The following is a 25,046-nucleotide window of genomic DNA, read 5'->3' as shown; positions in this document are numbered from 1 at the left end:
TGGAAACTAAGGTACAATTTAACATGGACAATCCACCTAACCTGCACTTCTTTGCACAGTGGGAGGAAACCGGAGCACCCGGAGAAAACCCACGCAGACACAGGGAGAACTCCACACAGTCACCCGAGGCCAAAATTGAACCTGGGACCCTGGAGCTGTGAGGCAGAAGTGCTAACCACTGTGCCACCCTGCCACCCCTACTGGTCCACACAAACATGACCAGGCGGAACGACATCTTGGCGGTCTCCCGGGCCATCAGAAGCCCCTGGGTAGTCAGGTGGAACATGGGCATCCTGACACTGCCAGGCTGGCACCTTGGTACTGCCATCCTGGCACTGCGAAGGTGAATGGGTAGCACTGCAAAGCCAACAGGAGCACTGCCAGGCTAGCACTGCCAATGGTTGGGGCCCAAGGAAGCCGCCCATGAAAGGAGGGGGGTGGGTATGAAGGAGGGGGGGGCTTGTGCAGGGCAAGTATGAAGGGGTCTCTGGAAGGTTGGGGGTGATGGGTAGGGCTCTTGGAGGGCAGCCTGAAAGGGAGTATGGGAAGGCCTGTAAAGGGAGATCCCCATAGCGGGGTGTCATCATTTGGGGTGGAGTGGGGTAATTCCCATGTGTTTGTGGGGTGATTCACCCACAGGTGGGCGATGTAGAGGACCCACAAGCCCTCTTAGAGATCGGAGCACCCTTTCAAACTGAGGAGTCAGCCTAGTCCAAGTTCAGCCCCTTAGTGATGAAAATAATTCTATTGACTAGGGAGAAACTCTCCAGGGCCCAAAAAAGTGACTAAATATGGTTAGATAGCGTTGGCGAACAGCAAAACCCCCTTTTGAATAGTAACTGTTGTAGTGCAGGATTACGGCAGCAAAACCTAACACAAATGACACTTAGAATCTTTTCTGTTAGATCGCGCCCACTACAAAACAGCAGGACGTGACCCTAACTAGAAAGAAACAAATGACCTTTGCAAGTTTAGGATTGAAGATTACAAAAACAGATGGCCACACCTTTGAATCTCCCTGATAATGAATTCAACATCAATTGTTGAGTGCAGGAGATGACGGAGATTTATCAAGTGGCCTTATGAAGTTTTGGCAATGTGACTTGCACAGAGGCTAGTGCTAAGTCAGGAATTGGAAAATCAATTTAATAAGCAATCCTATTCTTCCTTTCTTTCTCTTCCTTGATCTAATTATGATTTTATTATGAATAATTGGGACGATGTCACTGTTCAATAATTTTATGAAACTGCAGATGCCCACCCAGATGCAGCTGTTATAAATGATGTTATTGGAGGCACATCAGATACTGAGAGGTACATTGTAAGGATGCCAGACTAACATTAAACTGAGGCTGAGTACCCGGGTGAGCTCAGCTACATGTTCCAAGCCTGCTGTTTTGCTTCGAAGCAGGATTGAAGCCAAGAAGCATATGTGGAAGAGGGCGGGAGAGCACAGCTCCAATGAATGTAGCATTGCCCAATTTTTTGGGTGTAACAAATTCTTAAACTCTCGAACATATTTTATAATTAATTACATCACTCAACTCATGAATAGATGCTCGTTAAATAGAAAAGCAACGCTGAATTGTACAGAAAACTAGATTTTTTTGTCTTTCATTCACCTGAATGCAGCTGTTATGTGAATTTCTGTTTAACAATTGCCAGGCACAGCTTTTTGGGTTCTCGTTGAAGAGGGAATCCCATGTAAAAGATGGCAAAAGGAACAGACTCCGCTACTTAAAAGTTTTAAAGAACTTCAATTGAGATGGGCTGGACCTTCAATGTGAGTGGAAGCCTCCATTCCTTGCTAACAATCTCCACGCTGAGAAAGCCATACTGAAAGGACATTGCCTTCCCATAGATACAACCAGCCATTCCAAGTGCAGAGGGCTTCCTCTCAGGTTGTCAGAAGAAGGTGTTTCTAACTATGTCTCCAATGATTTAGCGCCTTTCACAACGTCGGGACAACCCAGAGCATTTTATAACCACTTCTGAGCAGTAACTGTTGTAATGCAGGACTGCGGCAGTCAATTTGCGCACCAACAAGGGACACCTGATGTCGGAGGCAGTGGAATAACGTCTGTTCCCAGTTTTTGCAGCCTATATTCTGGTGGCCAGATGTGCTCAGACTCTAATCTGAAGAGAAACGCTTTGTACTATACTGCAAGACCACAAGTCTCACCACAGAATACCAACATCAGCAAATATTTACTTCTGGCCTGATTTTATTTGTTTCCCCGCCCCAATGTTTGACACAATAAAAAGTTTTAGCTATATTCTGGGAGTTGTATTGCAGATTTACCACCACTCAAATTCTTGGTGTATTCTTTGACTTTGCAAGACTTTAAAATTGGGAATGCCAATTGTAAGGCCGATTTCTCATTCCAAAAATGTTAAACTGATGTATTGAAGAGAGTGCAAAGCAAAGAGATCAGAGCTATAGTGAGTTTTATTCTTTCCCAATATCTATAGCTTGGACATTTTCTATCTCTGTACAGCCAGAGAGATGAAAGGAGTTTGCGGGTCAGACATAACAGAAACATCCAAATATAATTCATGTCCCATTTATTGTCCTGTGTCCTGTCTTCAATTTTTTAGAATGCTTTGCAAAAACAACTTGGGAAGTAGAGAAGTAAAGTTATTTTTAGGTTAGTGGGTTCTCCATGGTATAATGTTTTTCAAACATTTTTTTCCCAGGACCCACATTTGCCAACCAACCAACTTTCAGGACCCATGCCAGCCACACGCGGCTGACTTTCGCATCACACGGCACGTTTGCTTATCTTTAATGCGAAAGGGGATCTTGCTTAATCCTCACAATCACACTTGAATCAGGTTCAAAGTAGGAGAGGGAAATGCGGTAATAATTGCAATTCAAGAGAATGCCTGGGCTCTACTCCCCTGACAGTGCCAGCCGGCCGAGCTAGTCCTGTACTATTGCCGTGGGTGTCCCGAGACCAGAGGCTGGGAATTCTGTGGCAAGTGGCTCGCCTCCTGACTCCGCAAAAGCCTGCCCGCCACCCGCATATCAGATGCAGGCTTCAGCCAGTCCCTTTGTGCCATTTTCATCTTTGTGAAAACGGAAAATCCAACGTCGCACATATCGGTCATCATGAAGGGCAATAGCAACAAAATGCTTGCTTCAATCAGCACTGGATATTCCTGGGAGATGCTACTCCAGACTTCTGACAGCTTTTTGCATGTTTTTAATGTATCAAAGGTCAGTTACAGCATTTGTGTGACTGATTCTGGGGTCTCAGTCTCAAAAGGAATGTTTCACCCATCACTTCTTTTACAAAATCTGAAACTTCTATCATTTGCCAGTACTTCCCTGCATAGAACACACATGGACTTTGCATCCTTATTTACATTGCCACAATTGACAAAACTATACCTCAAGAAATCATCTTTATACTGCTTTGTTCCTGAGTTAAGTTTCTTATGTGTAGGCTGTTAACCAGAGGTTCTGGACCTCTGTCCAGCGCTGCTCTGCCCTGCCTTGGACCCTCCCAAGTAACTCCAGCAGTTTCTGCTGTGAGATCCTGTCCAATAGGTACACTGCCTATTTGTGTCTCTGGCTATCTCTTATTTGCAAGAAAATTATCCATCTACGCAGTCCTCTAGCCTTGCTTGCCATCAGCTAGAAAATGGAAGCCATTCTCCTCTGTGATTTGGCGCCTAAATAAAGCACGTCCATAGCGAGTGCATGCCGTCAAATGTACATGAAGGGCATGTGACCTGCTCACTCACCATCCCCTTCCACAACCCCGAGATCCTCAGCGGAATAGCCAAGGGCTCTATAGTGAATGCAAACAGAAGGCGGGACATAGGTCACCCCTATCTCGTTCACGGTGCAAATCAGTGCAATGCAAAATACCCTTAATTCATATTGTTCCTGTGCAGATTTGTTGACATGGGCAATCTTTCTCTGTCATTGACGGACCAGGTGCAAACGCCTTCTCAGCATCTAAAGCCACCACCACCTCCGTCTTCCTTCCCTCTGCCAGAGAAAGCACCACATTCAGCAGCCTCCTCACATCCGTTGACAACTGTCTGCCCTTGATGAACCCTGTCTGATCCTCCCCAGTCACCCTTGGACGGCACCCCTGCAACCTTTGCCAATATCTTGCCCTCCACATTCAGCAGAGATATGGGCTGTACGATCCATACTCCGCCGGACCCTTGTCCTTCTTAAGCCCCACTGCTTGTGGCAAGACCCACCTATCCATCAAGTCCGCGAACATTTCCACCATCAACATCACCAGCTTATCCTTAAATCTTTAATGAAATTCGACCGGGAATCCATCCAGTCCTGCCACCTTCTCTGCCTGCATCCTCCCGATTGCCACCTCCTCTACCTCCATCGGCTCCTCCAGCCCTGCCCTCTCCACCTCACCCAGTCTCATCTCCCTCTCATCCTCTGGTGGCTTCGACTTGTACAAATCTCTACAAAACTCCTCAAACACCTTGTTAATCTGTTCCGGAGCCACCACCAACTCCCCCATCTAATCCCAAACCCGAACTATCTCCCTTGCTGCAGCCTCCCTATGAAGCTGGCCTGCCTTCTCCCCGTATTCATAAACAGCCCCCCTCGCCCTTCTCAACTGACGCATCGAAGATCCCCATGGTTCTTGCCTGCAACTCCTTCCTCTTTGCCAGGAGCCCCAGATTGAGGTCCTCCACTTACCTCCCAACCACCTCCAAAATTTCTTCTAGTGAGGAATTGCCATTCCTCTCTCTTCTCCCACCTTGGCCTTAAACGAGATCACATCCCCACTCACCACCAACTTCAGAGCCTCCCAAACCACCACTCCTCAATCACCTTTCCTATTGTCACAGAAGTTCCGATCCGCCAATAACCCTACATCCATCCTCCACCCCAGCTTCTGGGCCGCCACATTCTCCAATACCACATCCATCCAATGCGGAGCGAGATCACAATTGCCGAATACTCCGCCCTCTTAACTCCAGCTAACAGTGCCTTCCCCACCACAAAGAAATCAATTCCTAAGAACAGCTTGTGCACCGGGGTGTAAAACAAATACTCCCAATCCCACGGGTATAACGACCCTAGGACCTGTCCACCCTTGGCTCCAGCATAGTTTTCCAATCCCCCCCCCCCACTATCAACTCATGGGCATCCAGATTCAAAATGGCAGCCAACATTCTCTTCACAAACCCCGCAATTGGGGGCATATACGCTAGCCAGCACCACCAATCTCCCCTCCAGCGTACCCGTTACAATCATGTACCTGCCCCCCGATCCGCCAGCACCTTCTCCATCTGGAACCTCACTCGCTTACCCACCAAAATCGCCACCCTCCCCAAGCCCAAATATCAAACCCCGAATGAAACACGTGGCTCACCCAGCCTTCCTAAACCTCATCTGGTCCTTCACCCTCAGGTTCGTCTCACCACATCAGCTTATAAACTCTTTAAATGTCTTGCTCGCCTCTCCGGTCCCTTACCCCAGCTGGACCCGCCCCATCCTTTTGTTATCGTTGAACCCCTTCCACCCTACCAAAATCCCCCAATCCAGTTCTTCTTGACACCCCACCCAGAAAAAAGGCCAGGAACCTCATTTTACTACATTATAATGTCATGAGCAAGTCCTCCTTCCGGGACTTCACCATGCACTGAATATTCATTGGTTGACAGTGTGACGATATACAGCAGCTGTATAAAATTGTGGGCAGCACGGTAGCACTGTTGTTTCACAGCACCAGGGTCCCTGGTTCGATCCCGGCTTGGGTCACTGGCTGTGCGGAATCTGCACTTCTCCCTCTGTCTGCATGGGTTTCCTCGGGTGCTCCAGTTTCCTCCCGCAAGTCCCGAAAGACGTCCTGTTAGGTCATTTGAACGTTCTGAATTCTCCCTCTGTGTACCCGAACAGACGCCGGAATGTGGTGACTAGGGGATTTTCACAGTAACTTAATTTCACTGTTAATGTAAGCCTAGTAGTGACAATAAAGATGATAAAAAACAAGATGTGTTGAGGAAGGAGCAGTTCGCCGAAAGCTAGTGTTTGAAACAAACCTGTTGGACTTTAACCTGGTGTTGTAAGACTGCTTACTTGAAAAAACAAGAACATAGAACATAGAACATAGAACATAGAACGATACAGCGCAGTACAGGCCCTTCGGCCCTCGATGTTGCACCGACATGGAAAAAATCTAAAGGCCATCTAACCTACACTATGCCCTTATCATCCATATGCTTATCCAATAAATTTTTAAATGCCCTCAATGTTGGCATGTTCACTACTGTTGCAATCTGGCAATCTCACCTCCAAAGGAGATATCGGAGGTGAGCGCTCAGATTACCGATGTCATCCAGGGTGCCAGTCTCGGGGGGCATCATCTAGGACACAGGGGATCCAGGTAAATTCAACTCTAGGCCGGGGGGGGTCGTTCACAGGCGTAAGCGGCCCTTCATGTCTGTGAGCCTCTAGGTTTAAAGGAGTCTGGCGGCTGGTATGCAGCCAGTAATTTCTGTGTCCTCCTTGCTGGGCTTCTGACAATATAACTGCTGAGTGATTACCCTTCCAGAGTAGCAGCTGGAAAGTGGGTAGGAGCAGGCAAATCCATAGGGCGACAGTGAGTTCTTGGGTAGGTTCACATGGGCAAAGTGGGGGATCTGGGAAGGGGTGTTTTCCAGCTACATGAGGTCTGAGGAACCTCACACAGGGGGGGGGAGGAGAACTGCAGTGAGAATGAATCCCCACAGTAAGGCAGCATTGTGAAACCAGAGGGCATGAGCTGTATGGATGTTCAAGGCCACTGGTTATGGAGGCCAGGCTGTCATGGATTAGGGGATGGGTGGCTGGCTGTTCCAGTGGACAGCATGTTTAATCTGCAGCCCATATGAGCTGGGGGAACTGGGGTGCCCTCTAGGCATGAAATTGACATGCTAATTGCAGTCTTCACACAAATCAGGCTACAAGGGGAAACCAGTTGCCTGATCAGCTCCCTGACCTTGCCTTGATGAATCAATTGTGCTATTGATTGGCACCCAATTTTTAAGTGGAAGAGTTGCCCCTAAGCATCGAACAACAAGTCTCACAGTCATATCTACATAACAGAGAGTTGTCACAGATGTGGCCCCCAATACAATGCATTATGGTGAAGTCCCTCATCTGTCACCTTGTTCAAGGGGTGGCGAGGGGGCAGACTCTTGTTCCACCATGAGGTTAGAATGCAGGACCATTAAATGCATTCAACTGCCTTAACTCTTTGGGGGTGGGGGGGCATGCAGACCACTGAGGCTCTCAAGGATTGAAGCTCTTCATGCAGGTGGAGTTGCAGGGAACAACTGTGTGGAAGTGACAGGGGAGAGAGTTAAGTTGAATGAAAAGGCGCTCAGCGAGAGGATGTGTGTAGTGGTATGATTAGCATAGCTGTCTGCCATTGGTGCAGAACACCAGCTTACCATTGGCCATGGTCGATCATGTGCCTCTCGACCGATTGGTTGAGACCAGTCATGTGATGGCTCCCCGATTTGTCGAGAGGCTGAGTTAACCCCGCCCAGAGGCGGGGTACAAATACCCAGTACTCCCGGCGGTCGTCCATATACTGTAATCGACCGCAGGGCTAACATCTAGCTGATTAAAGCCATACTTTTGTATAGCAACTCGTCTCGAGTTCAATTGATGGTACATCAATTTAATCAGCTAGAAGTTTGAAGATGGAGCTCCGGATCAAGCCCGAATGCCTCCGCATCAGCCCGCAAACTCAGAACGCATCGGAAATCTTCAAACATTGGCTGGCGTGTTTCGATGGTTACCTGCCGTCTGCAAGCAACCCCCCCCCCCCCCCCCCCCCCCCCACCATGGCACAGAAGCTTCATATTCTCCATTCCAGCGTGGGCATGGCGTCCTACGCGATGATAGGGGAAGAAAAAGATTACGACGCGGCCATGGATAAGCTGAAAGGACAGTTTCTTTAGCCGGTAAACCGAGTGTTCGCCCGACATCTGCTGGCTACCAGACAACAGCTCCCCAGTGAGTCCTTAGATGATTTGTACCAGGCCCTCGCTGTCCTGGGGAGGAATTGCACCTGCCTCCAAGTTTCAGCCACTGAGCACATGGAACTTTTGATTAGAGATGCTTACGTGGCTGGGATGCAGTCTGCCGCTATCCGCCAGCGGATGCTGGAAAAAGACGACCTCAGCCTAACTGAGGCACGGACTCTCTCCACCTCCCTGGAGGTCGGCGACTTAAACACCCGCGCCTATGTCCCCAGCCGCGCTGCAGCGCCCTGGGTCTCCTGGCTTCCCCACCGCAATCCGCCGCTCCCGACCCCCCTCAGGCCTGCGCCGCGGGATGCCCCGACAAGTCCGCGGAGCCCCGCTGCTACTTCTGTGGGTTCGCCAAACACCCTCGCCCGCGCTGCCCGGCCCGCTCCGTCATTTGTAAGAGCTGCGGGAAGAAGGGCCATTTTTCGTCGGTCTGCCAGGTCAAATCGGTCGCTGCTGTGCCGCGCAGCGATCGGGGATGCCCCCTCCGGGCCCTCCCAGTGCACCGCGCCAATCCCCCCCCCCCCCCCCCCCCGCCTCCGGGCCCCTGCGCCCGGCCTGCGCGCCTCTCTGCCCCCGCTCTCAGCCGCTCCGATCGGCCCGCCGGCACCTCTAACCCCGCCCCCAGCAACCACGAAGGTCCCGCGGGCGCCGCCATCTTGGGCCCCGGACGTCACGTGTGCGTCCTGGGCGCCGCCATCTTGGGGCACCGACTCCACGTGCGGGTCCTGGGCGCCGGCATATTGGGGCCCCGACTCCACTTGCGGGTCCTGGGCGCCGCCATCTTGGGGCCCCGACTCCACGTGCGGATCCTGGGCACCGCCATCCTGGACTGGCACACAAGGTCCTGCCAGCACCTACCCAGCCGACGACGACTACGACGATGGAGCTTCTCCACGGCTCGCGGCCATTCAGCTCGACCAGTCACGTGCACGCATGCTAGCCAAAATAACGACGCTAATACACCTCAACGGCCACGAGACGGGCTGCCTGCTGGACTCCGGGAGCAAGGAAAGCTTCGTACACCCTGACACGGTAAGACGCTGCGCGCTCCCTGTCCACCCTGTAAAACACAAAATCGGGTTAGCCTCAGGTTCGCACTCCGTCCGCATCACCGGGTGCTGCATCGCGGACCTCACGATCCAAGGGAAGGTTTTAAAAAATTATAAACTCCTTGTCCTCCCCGACCTTTGCGCACCGGCACTCCTAGGACTGGACGTCCAGTGCAACCTGCAGAGCTTGACCAGTCCGACCCGTTGGTGGAACAAGTCCAGTTACTGCACGCTAACCCGCAGTATGCGTACGTGGAGTACCCCGACGGTCAGCAGGACACGGTCTCCCTCTGGGACCTGGCACCCGCCGGCATGCGGCCCTCCCCCCCTTCACCACAGACCCCCCCCTGTTCTTTTTCCCCCAGCACCCCACCCAGGCCACCCGTTCCCCATCCATGGCGTCTCCCCCACCAGCCCGTGTTACGGAGAAAGTTCAAGGACCATCGATCCCGGAGTCCAGGACATCAGCAGAACCACCACCATCGGCTGAACCAACGTCACCAACTCCACTGCGGCGGTCTGCCAGGACGTCACGGGCAATGAAAAGGCTGATCGAGTCCATTTAACTTTCAACACCACCATGGACCTTGTATGGACAGTATGTACTGTTGTTAAATGTCTGGGCCAGTGGGAAGCCAAGGATACATTTTTTTTTCCTTCTCTCACTGCTACTCATACCACCAGTTCTCCCCCCCCCCCCCCCAGCTCTCGTTGCCCCCCCCACCCCCGGCTTCTTTCTCCGCAAGGGGTGAATGTGGTGGTATGATTAGCATAGCTGCCTGCCATTGGTGCAGAACACCGGCTTACCATTGGCCATGGTCGATCATGTGCCTCTCGGCCGATTGGTTGAGACCAGTCATGTGACGGCCCCCCGATTGATCGAGAGGCTGAGTTAACCCCGCCTCCAGGGCGGGGAATAAATACCCAGTACTCCCGGCTGTCGTCCGTATACTGTACTCGACCGCAGGGCTAACATCTAGCTGATTAAAGCCATACTTTTGTACAGCAACGCGCCTCGCATTCAATTGATGGTACATCAATGTGCATGTGTGGATTTTCCAGATCTGGAAAGGGCTGAGAATCAAGGCATTATCAAGAACCCTCATCTTTCATTTTGATGTTCTCTTCCTGTCAGTTTATGATTTTGGAGAATGATGGAGCAGGTCGAGTTGGTAATTCCTTTGATTATGAACGACCAGCAGCAGCAACATCGATGTGCCACTTCAGGCTGCCAGGAACAGAACCCTGCAAAGGAGGGGGAGGCTCTTCCAGGAACTGGGCCACAAATTGCGGAGCCTTGGAGGAGACACTACCGGCCACGCATATTCTGGCAGCAAATTTCCTATCTCCAGATGTCAGAGGACCAGTGCCGGTGGAGACTGCGTCTGTCCCGGGAACGGTGGACCACAGGTGATGCAAGAGTTGGATCCACATGGACTTGGAGGTCACCCAATGCCAGTGGCTCATTTCAGGGCTGCACGGGTGACCTGTGTGGCATATCCCAGTCAGCAGTGCACAAGTGATGTGCAGATGTACTATTTGCGAGGACCCACATGCACGGCTACTTTGACTGAGATCAGGAAGTCAGGGCCATGGACTTTGCCCGCATAGCAGACATATCCCAATGCAGGATGCCATCAACTGCACCCACATAGAACTATACAGCACATGGTTCTGTTCTTCCCATGGTGGCATGGGGCATTATTGTTGAACTGCAAGAGATACCTCTCACTCAATGTCCAGATTGTCTGTGACCACAAGATGCGCAGCATGCAGGTGTGTGCCCCTTTCCAAGGGAGCATCCATGATAGTTACATATTGCAGGACTCGCAGATCCCAGGTATTTTTGAGGGTTAGCAGTGGCTGGAGGAGTGGCTCATTGTGGACAATGAGTACCCATTCAACAGGTGGCTAGACACCAGTGCAGTGGCCACAAAAACTCGGTGAGACTCGCTACAACATGGCTCATGCATCACCGCATGCGTTAGTTGACCGCATGCAATGATTGGACTGCGCCAAATGTGGGTTCACTGCCTGACCAGTGGGGGAAGCCCTCAAATACACCCTCCAAAGGGTGAGCCGCATCATAGTAATTTGCTGCACCCTGCATAATCTAGCACTACAGCGGGCAGAGCAGCTGGACCAGAAGGAGATGGAGAACTGCCAGATCTCCTCAGATGAGGAAGATGTCGAGAAGGGCACCGAGCGACCGACCATGGAGGAGGAGGAGGAAGGATGTTGGGTGCTGGCCAGGGCCTGCATGGGGCAGAGGGATAGGGACACGCTCATTGACTCTCTATTTGCTGACGACCAGGACTAGGTTGTGAAGAGCTCTCCCACCGTGGGGTCTGACATCCACTCACTACTGTGTTGCCTGTGAGAGGACATCGCGATGGTGGCTACACTCATGGGTAGAGTGCTAAAGTGATTGGCCAGACTCTGCCAGCAAATTATGATGAATTGCAATGAGGACAGAGCAATGCTCCTTGCGTCCCCAAGGATGTGTCTGACTACTGCCTGACAAAAAGCTGAGTCATGGGCCCAGAGATGTTGGATGACGAATCTCAACTGCTACTGCCCCCTCTGAGGTCAGGGTTCCTGGTGTTTTCTCCCACCTACATATGAGGTGAATAGGCTCTGAATACTTTTTCAGCCCTTGGCATCCTTATCATTAGAGAAGACTGGCATATACGAGAGGCCTGAGTATTGATGTTTTGGGGGGGGGGGGGGGGGGGGGGGGGAAGCACGGAGTTTAAACCTTCCAATGGGGAGGGGGGTGTTGTCTGGGCATTCCTGTGTCAAGAAACTGTGTTGTCAGCGTGGGAAGTGGGAGAGACATTGTGCTGTCATTCTCACACTCCACAGGGATGAAGCGGCAAGTGTGCACTGGGGTTTGCGGAAAATGACACCATGAAATGTCCACATGGAGGATCTGCAGGGGTGGACAAAGTGACAGAACGATATGATAATGGTGACTTATCTCTACTAGTGCCCGGTTGACCCATAGAATCACTGCAGTCCAGAAGGTGGCCATTCGTTCCATTGAGTCTGCACCAACCATCCGAAAGAGCACCCTACTCAGCCCCACACCCCCACCCTCTGCACAGGTCCAGTCCTGCTCCTCGCCTGCCAGCTTAAGGGCTCTTTCTTCATGGGGCGTTAGGCATCTCAGCTCGGCCTTGGCTCCGGCAGGCTGTGCCCACTCATGCTAGTTGTGCTTGTGCTTATCCTGCAATAAGACAGATGGGGAGAGTGTAGGCGGGAGTCCTGCCGGACCAGATGGTGATGAAGGCTGGCAAGGGTGGGAGGTGAATGGGAGTAGGGATGTGAGGAGCAGATTATCTACTGGGGGGACAATCGGTGGATGGAGGCGAGGGCAACTATTGTTGGGAATCTATGAGTGGCTGAGAGAGAGGTCACTGTGGAGGTGTGAAGGGGTGCAGTGGAAGACATTAAGAGACAGGCTTATCCTGGTTGCACAAAGAAGGTCATTCCCCTTCTTCTGGCACTGTTACCCTGTCTATTCTGGAGTGAGCTGGCATTCACTATTGCAGCCACTACCTTCCGTAAGAGGGTGGAGACCTTACTTGATGATCATCTCCACGATTGTGGGTACAGGATGTCACACCCCTGCTCCACACTATCCAGGGGTTTGGTGAGGGCTCCGTCCAAAAATCTTCGAACTGTCTTCCTGATAGCCACCACCACCCCCCCCCCCCCCCCCCCCCCCCCCCCCCCAAAACTGGACTTGAAATAAGTGCAGGGGAGGCAGTAAAAAGGAGCACTTCACAGGTTACAGAGATTAAGTTTTCTTGCAGGAGCGAATCAGAGGAAAGACACCACAAGCGCCGCGTGAATCACGTAGAAAAAAATCTTGTGAAAGAGGCTCAATAGTCGGCGAGTTACCTGCCACCAACGCCAATGAGATTCTCACCGGAACCAACACTTTACAAAAATATGGGAAAATCGCCACCCCAATGTTAATGCAGCACGGTAGCATGGGTAGCGCGATATCGCAGTGGTTAGCACTGTTGCTTCACAGCTCCAGGGTCCCAGGTTCGATTCCCGGCTTGGGTCACTGTCTGTGCGGAGTCTGCACGTTCTCACTGTGTCTGCATGGGTTTCCTCCGGGTGCTCCGGTTTCCTCCCACAATTCCCGAAAGTCATGCTGTTAGGTGATTTGGACATTCTGAATTCTCCCTCTGTGTACCCGAACAGGTGCCAGAATGTGGTGACGAGGGGCTTTTCACAGTAACTTCATTGCAGTGTTAATGTAAGCCTACTTGTGACAATAAAGATTATTATTTTATACTATACCGAACAGTAAAAAGCGTAAGCTACACTCTGGGAGTTGTACTGCAAACTTACCTACACTCATACTCCTGGCATGTTCTTCACTGAAAGACTGGAATCAGGAATACCAATTGCAAAACTGAACCTCTAATTCCAAAAATATTAAGCTGATGTATTGGAGAGGGTGTAAAGCAAAGAGGACAGAGCTACAGTGAGTTACCCTGGGACTTATCTCTCTTGGAAAATAAAAGATGGGATGGTTTTGAAAGTATGTAAGATTGTATTAAAAAAAAATCACAACTATAAACAAATACAATGAAAAATGCCCCAAATCCTATAGGTATCCCCCAATTCATTCTAATTTATCAAATTTCAAGAGGCCTAATCAAACAGGTTGAAACGTTCAGAGAATATTCAAGCTGATCAAAACCATTTAGATGGTGAATGGAAAACCAACAGACATATATTAAATTAATATCCCTTTATAATAAAGATCTTTTCTACAATTGAATTGCTCAGTCAAGAAAGGAAGGGAAAATTTATCAGTCGGTCTGGGCAATACCATAAAAAGCAGCCTGAGCAATAGAAGGTCCTGAGATCGATGTGAAGATTTGGGAAAACAAGTCAGCTGTTGGCAGGGAAAACTGCGTCAAGCACTACAATTTAAAAAGAGTTTACATGCTTCTAAAATACTCTCTGTGCCTTTAGCTGTCATTTCATAATGCTGTGGTCAAAGGGGCTGGGAGATTGACACAATAACATTTGAGAGTGAGTCAGTACGTGTCTCTAAAAAGTTCCATGTCAAGTGGCTGCAGTCTGAGGTTTGGTGACCCAGCTGGCAATTAGCTTGGGATCTGTTCACCGTCCAGCTGCTGAGAGCTTGCTGAACCTGAGCCAGGAGGCCCCACCTGTCTCGGTTCCATTCCTCATAACTGAGTTATCTAACGGCCTTTCAGTCAGGGGTTGGATGCGTAGCGCCATAAAACAAATTCTTTGTCTAACTTTTTGGACAAAGACCGCGTGATCTGTCGCTAAAGTATTTGCGAGCACGGAGCCATCCGACTGAACCAGAGGCTGACAGCATTTTCAAGGAAAGTTCTTTTAATGTCCAGCTGAACATGCTCCCTGAAGGCTTCGAGAAGAATTTGGCACGCTGACAATGCTGCATTTGACAGGCTATGTGGAATAAGCTGTGTAACTTGGCGTCAATGAGCCTCCAAAGACTATTCAAAAACAACTGGGGGTTCTTTAATCCGTGTGAAACACTGAAACATTTCAGTGAATGAAATAAGATGCCTTGCTTTAACCTTTACTTGCACAATACCTTATTCCCCGATTTTGAAGTAATTGAAGTAATTATGGGGATTTATTTTTTCGTAGAAAGAGTGCACATTAATTTTCTGATATAAACTTGTCTTGAACCCTAGAAACATTCCTCAGAAGTTGTTCTACCGCTTGGGGTTGTTCCTCTCCAAATGGATACAATGTGTAACGAAACCACACGGAAGGCAATCGTGAGTAAATAGTTCATTAGGAAATGACAATGTGCTGAGAAAGTCACGACATTCAGCTACAGAACAAGTTGTTATTTTATACAAATGGAGCAAAATACATGTTTTTGCTCTAACTCTGGGCAGATTGGTGAGGCAGCCTTGCGGTAACATTTAACCCATTACATTGATGACCACTGCACAACATCTCTGAAAATCAATGACTGTCTACTGTACGCAGCGGTGTTTGATAGTTCTCACACCCCCGAATTCGAAAATCAGGAAATACGGTGTGCATCCAAATTCAGGCTAAATCCAAATTGTGGATGCATAATCTAGGCTGACCATCCTGGAAGTGCGTACTGTCAGGGGTGCCGTCTTTCAGAGGCCCACCTCTTCAGATGAATGTGAAAGATGCCCTGGCACCATTCGAAAAAGAGCAGGGCAATGCCCTGGTCCATACTACTAAAAAGAAAATAACAGGTAATTGCTCCTATTTCTGATTGTGGGGTGTGGCTGTCCAGCATTTGTTGCCCTAACTGCTCTTGACAGCGGTTTGCTGGGCCACTTCAGAAGTCAGTGAAGAGTCAACCACATTGCTGTTGGTCTGGAGTTACATGTAGGCCAGACCAGGTAAAGAGAGCAGATTTCCTTCCCTAAAGGACATTAGGGAACCAGATGAGATTTTACAACAATGGATTCATTGTCATCATCAGGAATACCAGTTTTTAAAAATTAATTCAGATTTCAACATCTGCCCTGGTGGGATTCAAACCCAGGTCCCCAGAGCTTTACCCTCGATCTCTGGATTACTAGTCCAGTGACAATACCACTATGTCACTGCCTCAGCTGTGCTTCCAAATTTGTTATCTATCAACGATAATCAAAGATAAATAACTGATGGTAAAAGCTTTGGAACATTTTGAGAATTGATGTGTAAACGCAAGTTGTTTCTTATTATAATTATAAAAACATGCAATTCCTCTGCTTCTCACTCCCCCACCAAACATCTCCCTGTAATGGATGACTTCAATCATAAGCATATTCAGCAATATTTCACAAACAGCATTAGGTAAAATTCCCATCATTGCATTCTATAGAAAGCCACAGTTTAGCTTCTGATCATTATGGATGGCACACTGTTGTATACCTAGTAATCCAGAGTTCAAACTTCACCATTGCAATTTCACAATTTGAATTTCATCTGAAACCTGATGCCATTTAAATGACCACAAAAACTGTTGGATTGTGTTGAAAACCCAACTAGTTCACAATTATTCCCAAGGGAAGGAAACTTACCAACCAAATCTGCACCAGTAGGGCTAAACAGCTGGCTTGTAAAGCAGAAGAAGGCCAGCAGCGCGGGTTCAATTCCCGTACCAGCCTCCCCGAACAGGCACCGGAATATGGCGACTAGCCTAGTTGTGACAATAAGCAATTTTCATTTTCATTTTTCAGTATAGACTGTCTCTTGAATGGCCTATCAATCCATTCAGTTGTATCACTATCTACGGAGGAAAACTGAAGTTAAAGGATCAACGATAACCTTGGCAGTAATGCCACATCCTGAAAATTAATAAGAAAGAATTTGATCTTAAAATTGCTGAAAATTAGGTTTTCTTTATTAAGTTGATAATTGAGTCCAATTTTAAAGGGTTAATGGACTTGGCAGTCTAAGCCCTGCAATGCAAGAGAGATGTAGTAAATTTAGTTTATTAGTTTTGTGTCACACATCATTACTTAAATAAGAAATAAAGACTTCTGGGCCTCGGTTTAATGCTGATGGTAATCCATTGAAATGAAGGAGTCACTGGCTGTGTTATGGTCAGCAACCAAGGCTCCAGTCTAATTTTTGTTTGAAACATTGTGGAGGAATGAGAGGCAAGTTGCTTGAACTTGTAACATTTTATTTAAAAAGTGGAAACAAATGGCTGGCCGTTCTCTTGAAAAAGAATCCCTTTGCTCTTAGAGGCAATGACAGAAGTTAACTCAACCAGCTCCGTTTGGTCAACACTGCAGGAAGAAATGTGTATGTGGATATGAGCGATGGAAGGATCACCCTCAGCTGTGAAAAGGAGCTGGAGTATTCAGGGTGGCCCATTCCACTCTCCGCAACTTTGCTTGACTGTTCCATCTCTCCCCCACCCCCCGCCCCCAGCCCTTCAGCTCTGCTCCACTTCCTGCCTCTCACTTTCTGAGTCCTCGAGCTCTGCTCCACTTCCTTCCCCTCACTCACTGAGTTACCCAGCTCTGCTCCTCATCCTCCTTTTCAGTCCCTGCTGCACTTTCTCCTCTTCACTCGCCGAGTACCCAGATCTGCTCCACATCCTCCTTTTCAGTCCCTGAACATCCCAGTCCTGCTCCACTTCCTCCTCACTCCCCTACCACCCCAGCTGTGTTGCATTCCTGCTGAGACCAAGCCCAGGAACTTAAGCATTGCCTCACATTCTAAGACCATAGAACAGGAGTAGGCCATTCAGCCCCTGGAGCCTGTCCCACCATTTAATGAGATCCTGGTTGACCTGTGGCCTAACTCCATGTTCCTGTCCTTGGCCCATATCCCTTAATATCTTTGCTCAACAAAAATCTATCTCAGATTAAAATTAATAACTGTTCTAGCTTCAACTGCTGTTTGTGGGAGAGAGTTCCAAACCTCTACCACCCTTTGAGTGAAGAGGTTCTTCGTCACATCTCTCCTGAACGATCTGGCCCTAATTTCTAGAATCCTCAGCCAGTCTTTTCCTGTTAATATCTTCTTCCATTCACTATTGAAATGCTCCAACTGTAGTCATCTTCAAGGAACAGACCACAAATGCACAAGGCAAGAGTTTCCAATCATTCTTCACGATTTGCGTTTACTGTGCATATTTCTGTACCTGTCTTACCTTCTACTAAATACGAAGAGTCATGTCAGACACACATGGCCTAATATGGGGGGGAATATTCTAATTAGGCAGTAGCTCCACTAAAATTAAAAATAATTAAATGTAAATTATGCGTGGAACTCCAGAGATTTTGTGGAATGTACCCCAGTGGCCTATGACCACCAAATGAATGGACACATCATGTGTACTGAGCTCTGCCAAAATTATCCTGGTCATTTAGCTTGCTTAAGAACTCATTCGATGAATTTTGTGATGCCTATCAGTGGAGTCCCTGTTTATTGCATGGATTTGGAGGAAGAAAATGTTCTTCAGTCCAAGGCAACAGTTTCTGGTGCATCACATGACATGATTAATTAAAGGTGTGGAGCTAATTGCCAGATTGTGTAGGTGATTTGTGTCAGAAGCTTTTTGTGACTAGAATTTAATCAAAGACCAGCTGTAGGGGGGAGTGCCTGTTTCCCTTTCATAGGCCCAGGGCCAGAAATGAGCAATTCCTGCAGACACCAGTCACTAGTGTGGAATTTCTTCTTTCATTTTCCACCCCTGAACATACCCATTTAGCAGCTGGGTAAATAGGAGGAAAAGTATGTTGAATCCCTTGCTCAGACTTCTGGTGTTGGAATCATGGGGTGAGAAACCCAGCTCAAGCTCCAGAGATTTTGTCATTGTGTGATGGTGTTTAATGTTGGACGAAGACCTTTTTATTTAGTGAAGATTTAGGCAATGAAGAATTTGATGACTTAACATCATAAAATAACTAGGGTAGATGATCTCAAGGAGCAGTGGGTAGAAAATAATGCCTGAGCTTAGAGAACTTAAAACAAATAGCTGCCAGATTCTCTCAATAAGAAAACACAATCCCCGTCCCCAGATTCCAATGTCTAAAATGTGGGATTAATTTTACACTAGGTGCAAGAAGGAATATTTGTGACCTTTAACATATTTGATATAGTGGATATATCTGAAGCAGGACAATTAAACAACACAACAGTGTTATTCAGGTATGCTGTAGTCAAAGAGCTAGAACCTAGGGCACAATATAGTGTTTCCAATACGGTCATGCTTTGTAATTATTGGGCTTTGCCAGGGAAAAGGCGCCATTCCATGACTGCCCAGCCTACATATGAAGTAAACCAGTGTTTTTCAAACTTTTTTTCCTGGGACCCACTTATGCCAGCGGGCCAACCTTCGGGACCCACGCCAGCCGACCTTCGAAATCCACGTCCCGTTCGCTTCCCCAGTTTTCCCTGAGTCTAGGCAAAGATTAGGACACTAAAGCTTCCTTGCCCCAGAAAAAGATGAGAAACAAAATCATCTAGTGTTCCTGTTCTTAATCACTATCTAGTAGCCCCTGGTGCATTGAATGTATGTCAACATTGAGTGAGGACAGGATAATTGAGCTAACGGTCTCCCAGAATACGAAGTACCTGAATTGATAAACATGAATCTGGTGCAATAAGCTAGAATTCCTAACTGTCAAATCTGTCCTCATTTGTAATTGTTTAAGGGGGGGACTGAATTGACGTTTTAGGTAGGATTTTCCCTGCAGGCTTCTGAATGCTGCTGTTGGGAAACTCTGCGCTAGCGGCTGATGGACGCAACGAGCAGCAATTCAATCCTGCCTCCGCGATCCTTCTGACACCCATGACCCCCACTTTGAACACCCCTGAAGTAAACTGTCTTCAAGTTCCACCTTTCATTCTAAGCAAAAAAAAACTTTTGAGAGAATATCAACTGCTGACTACTTGTTTCCGGCTACAGAAACAAACCAAGCCTGGATTTAGCATTGTTCCCTCAACTGAACCTTAAGTCAACGGGCGCCAAAGAAAAAGTGACCAAAAGGAAGTATCTACATTGGCTAAAATCTTGGCCGTGAATTTCCATAGGAATTCTCCCAATCTCCTGCCATAGCCTTGGCAACTGCTTGATGCAACCACTGTAGAACTGCTTTTAGCTGGGGTCTCCTCGAAGAGGCTGATAGATGCCGGGCGGCCATTCGATACAGCGGCAGCATAGCTAAGTGAGCTTTTAAGCTCATTTAACTATACAAGTCCCATTGTGGGCGGGGCCCAGATCACGACGTCTTGCGAGGTCTATTGAGATCTCAACCATTTGCCAGAGTGGGGATAACAGAAGTGCACTCAGATTGGTGGATGTCACAAATAGTGGTCTCAGCTTTTGACCATATATTCAATGGCTTAGATGAAGGAATAGAAAGTTAAATATCCAAATACAAAGATGACACTAAGTTAGAAGGAACAGGAAATTACAAAGCAACATAATATAACAAAACTGTGGCAGATTGAGTTCAGTATGAAGTAATTTGCATCCAAGGAAGACAATGTTGGAATAGTTTCTTAACATCAAGAGACTAGAAACTGCAAAAGTTCAAAGCGACGTGAGTGTCCAAGTACACAAAAATTGCCAAAAGGCTTATGGAATGTCACCGTTATTTGAAGGGGTGGAAGTTAAGCTTCAATTACACAGAATATTGGTCAGATCCCAACTGGAGTAATTGTGTTCAGCTTTGTGAATACACCTTTCGTCATCAGTTGTGTCCTGGGTCTTAGTTGGATTTATATGCAACCAACATGTGTTCCGTGGTTTTCTTCACATCTCTGTACATTGCAATGGATCCTGAACAAGTCAGTGCTCAGCATGCAAGGACTGGATTCACTGAAAAAATAACAGGATTTATCCTGGTCAGGATACAAGAAACTGCTCCCTCGACTCGCTGCGCCCTCACAAGACATACTCTGGCATCCTGCTCCCTCAAAGGCCTGGATTCTTGTAGCATGAGCTCTCCAGTCTGGACTCCTCCCAGCATGGATCCAATCTCTGTGTGACTTATTGTACCTGTTGGGAGAGGCCTTCCTTATCCTGTTTCTGATCTCTCCATTCTGATCAGATCGTTATGCTCCTAATTTTAAAATGAATAAATTGAAAACATAGATTCAGTAAAGAAATCTAATGAGCTTCATACTGACATAGTGTGCAATAGTTCAGAGAGAGAGAGGAAACATAGGATAGGATTGCAGAGAGAGGGAGTGAGTAGTTAGGAGAGGTATAGAGAAATAATGAGAGAGAAAATGAAATCACACAGAGAAGGAAAGAATTGGAGAAACAAAGACAGTTACATGAAGAGAGTCACAAATTTTACTCAGTGAGCAATGCCACAGAATTTTTTTAAATTAATGCCATGAGATGTCAGCATTGCTGGCAGGTCAGCTTTTAACGTCCATCCCTAATTGAGAAGGCGAACTGCCTTCTTAAACTGCTGCAGTCCACATGACGTAGGTAGTGCTGTTGGAATGCATGTTCTAGGACTTTGACACAGCGACAGTGAAGGAACAGCAATATATTTCCAAGTTAGGATGCTGAACGGTTTGATGGGGAATTTCCAGTTGGTGGTGTTCCCATGTATCAGCTGCCCTTGTCCTTCTAAATGGTAGCAGTCTTGGGTTTGAAAGATGCTGATTAAGGAGCCTTGGTGAGTTCCTGCAGTGCATCTTGTAGATGGTGTACAATGCTGCTACTGTGCATTGGTGGTGTAAGGATTGAATGTTTGTGGAAGGGGTGCCTATCAAGTGGACTTTTTTTTAATGGATGGTGTTGAGCTTCTTGAGTATTTTTGGAGCTGCACTCATTTGGTATTCCATCACACACCTGACCTGTGCCTTGTAGATGGTGGATGGGCTTTGGGGAGCCAGGAGGCGAGTTACTTGCTGTAAGATCTCTAGCTTCTGACCTGTTCTTGTAGCCACAGTATTTATATAGCTATTCCCGCTCAGTTTCTGGTCAATGCTAACTCCCAGGATGTTGGGGGATTCAGAAATGATGTTGACACTGAATTTCAAGTGGCAATAATTAAATTCCTTCTTGTTTGAGGTGGTCACTTCCTGGCACTTGCGTAGCCAAATTTTACTTGCACTTGTTAGCTTAAGCGGCATATTGTCCAAATCTTACTACATTTGGACATGCACTACTTCAGTATCTGAAGAGTCACAAATGGTGCTAAACATTGTGAAATTATCAGTGAATGTGCCCACTTCTGACCTTATGACCAAAGGAAGGTAATTGATGAAGTAGCTGAACATCAATTAGGTCAATTAACTATATTAAAACAACAAAGAAATTGCACTTTTTCAATTTAGGCTTCTTGCACACCCTTAATTTTCTTTGCTCCATCATTGGCTCCCTGCATTCAGCAGAATGTCCCCTTCTGTAGCTTTGCATCTGATTTTGTCTGATCATTTTCTTGTGAAGTAACTTGGGACATTTTATTACATTAAATATGAATATCACTATCTAAATGCAAGTATTCTGTGCTGATACCTTCAAGGAATTAAATAATAATATTCTTTATTGTCACAGGTAGGCTTACATTAACACTGCAATGAAGTTACTGTGAAAAGCCTCTAGTTGCCACATTCTGGCACCTGTTCAGGTACACGGAGGGAGAATTTAGAATGTCCAAAGCACGTCTTTCGGGACTTGTGGGTTTATGACACACAAAAGGGGAAATTTCAGAAGCAAAATTTCCAACAATTTCCAACAAATAGGATAAGTGTCCAACGATGATGCATCACACATGTACTTCGATGTTTCACAAAGAATCTTTTAAGCATCTGATGTGAATTACTTGCCTGATCCTTGGCAACAAAGAAGAGGGATGGGGAGTTCAGAATTCCCGTTATGTCCTAGAGGAGGGCTCCTCCTATTGGTACAGCAGAGAACAGCTCTGGCCCAGGTCACCCAGTTAAAGAATGAAATATCACAGCAGGATACAAGAGAATCGGGGGGGGGGAGACGATGTGATGTATTAATAACATATTATTACAACAGGTTAATTATAACCATATAACTATTATGTTCTTGGAAAAGAAAAGTGATTATCATTAATACCTTTCTGTCCCTTATGTTCACAAATGGGAATGGATTTATTTTGACTTTGTAATTTGAATCTAATTAATTATAAATGAAAGAGTTTTACTGCTGCTTGAGGTGAGCCCCACAAAAACTGTTATGCCAGTGGAAATTCTGAATTGTTAATGGTTCAGCATTTTCTCACTATTTTGTTGACAGGAGGATCAGGTTTTAAAAGCTCAACGCATAACACACCAAGACCTGTTTCCGTGAGATACATTAATTCAGTCTGCAAGCTGAATTACAGAACGGAAGAATAGAGATGAAAGGGTCTCGAGTAGGCAGAAACTGACAGCAAAGTTGAGTGGAATGGTTGGTGACAAGACCATTTCAGATTGCAGTCCTGTTGAGAAATGTTTGCTCTTGTAGCACTTTAGTGTTATCTGCAAACAGACATCTTCACAAAACAAATGCAGTGGACAGCAATGCACAAGGGCAAAAAATAGCAGCACCATACTTCACAAATGTCAACTGTGGTTCTTACCTTTCAGTCAAAAGTTCCACTACAGTGACCTAGGCCAAAAAAAGTTTTCAAATCTAGACCAACAATCCCAGTTCAGTGATGAATGAGTGCATTTTTTGAAGATGTTCTTTTGGCTGAGAGCTAGCCTCTCAACTGGATGCAAAAATCCAAGGCACTATTTGAAGAAGGGCAGGGGATTTTTCTCAGAGTCCTGGCCAATGTTTTTATTCCTCAATGCAGATCACTAAAATTATCTGGCCATTATCTTGTTGCTGTTTCTTGGAGCTTGTTGTGTTGAGTGCATGTTGGATGCCATGTTTTCCTACACTATAACAGTAACTACACTTCAAAAGTACTTCATTTGAAATAGAGTGTTTTGAAATGTCCTGCGGTTGTGAAAAATGGTATATAAATGCAAGTCTTTTTGTTTTTACACAGTAGGCATCCCTCCTACATCATGTCTTGACCTGATAGAATTATTACTTGTGAAGGCCTCATGCCATGGATTGGAGCGATCAAAGCAATTGCAGCATCAGGGGATTTATGCAGAATATTCTTTAACATCATCAGACTGCTATTTGTTTTCACCTCGTCCTAGTTGGGCTTGAATAAGTTGCCAATACAATCAGCCATTATTACCAACAATATGTAATTGAGTTTATAAATTCAGTCCAATCAGTTAAATGAAGGAAACTGCTGATTCAGTGATGGCTATCAGCGATCATTTCCTCTGGCCTAGACAGAACAGATGCCAACAGTCTAATTTCAATGTGGAAACAGTATTATTTTGTGTTGCAAGTACAGAATGTTCTGAAGTAGAATGTCACATTACAAATGAGCACAGGGTTCAAAAAGCGTAATTAAGCACAGCTAATAAAGGTAAATACTTCTGAGCATTAATAACGTCAAAACATGCAAATAAATTCCACAAATTATTAGTACACTTTGAAAATTACAGATTTTGTTTTCTGTTCTTCCTTCTTCATAAAATGGTATGAAGAAAAATGTGAGGAAATATGAGCCACTTGGGCGTAAATTAGAAAGCAAAACCACAAAGATAATTTCTAGATTGCAACTGATTCATGAGAAAATTGGCATAGGGTCGACAAGATCAGAAAGAAAAATGTGTGGATCTAAGATTGGCATGCGAGAAATGTTGGGGCTTTTACTCTTAACATATATAACCCAATTGGGTAAAAAATAGAGTGCAACTATTTGCAGATGACTGCGTGGTTTATGCATCAGGGAAAAGTTAAGAGCATATCAACTCACTGCAGGATTATCTGGAATTACAAAAATGACAGGACCAATGGGAGATGGCATTCAATGCCACAACAGGCCAGCAAAAGGGATCCACCAACAGAGCTTTAAGTTCTGCCGTCAAATTCTCCAGCTATATTTGAGGGTTCATCCTAAAAGTAATCGTCAATGGGGTTTCACATTCAGTAAGTAACATCCAAAGCAAACAGGTTTCTTAGATTTTTGAGAAGGATTCAATAAAGTATCAGAGTTATAGCTAACTAAACATTTGCTCATCCAATCCTGAAGTTATGCAAGTTGTATGTGGGATCCTTGCATGGCGAGAGGTGATCCAAAGATGTGCTGCACAAATCAGTATGGAAAATGCACCAGTGTCACATCCTTGATCAAAGATTTGGAATGGGAAACTTACGGTGGCGGCATATAGGTGCAGGTCACATGACTGGTGGCTCCTGCTAGAGTGACTGGTTTTTGGACTTTTGTGCCCTGTTTCAGGAGTAGTTTGTGGATGAGTTGGTGTGGGAAATCATAAGGAAGTCGAGGAATGTTGAAGCCCCAGAAGAAAGGTGCTGAAAAGAAGAAAATCTGCTGGCGAGCGCAGCTGTGGGTCCTGTGGGAAGAAAGATGGCGGGGGAAGGACCGTCGGGTGGGGCCGCTCCCCTCA

The 25,046-nt window shown here is 46.7% G+C and overlaps 1 long non-coding RNA gene across 1 annotated transcript in view; it reads left to right on the top strand.

The window, feature by feature from the left end:
* Positions 1 to 25,046, top strand: part of LOC119956946 — a 241,089-nt gene that overhangs the window by 121,487 nt on the left and 94,556 nt on the right. The window contains exon 2 of the long non-coding RNA XR_005458712.1: positions 14,786 to 14,872. This is a non-coding gene — a long non-coding RNA (uncharacterized LOC119956946). The remainder of the gene's footprint in view (positions 1 to 14,785; positions 14,873 to 25,046) is intronic.

This window comes from Scyliorhinus canicula, chromosome 24 (assembly GCF_902713615.1).
Source record: "Scyliorhinus canicula chromosome 24, sScyCan1.1, whole genome shotgun sequence".
Classification (NCBI taxonomy): Eukaryota; Metazoa; Chordata; class Chondrichthyes; order Carcharhiniformes; family Scyliorhinidae; genus Scyliorhinus; species Scyliorhinus canicula.
Note: the sequence above shows the minus strand (reverse complement) of the source record. Positions and strands in the feature narration are given on the sequence as shown.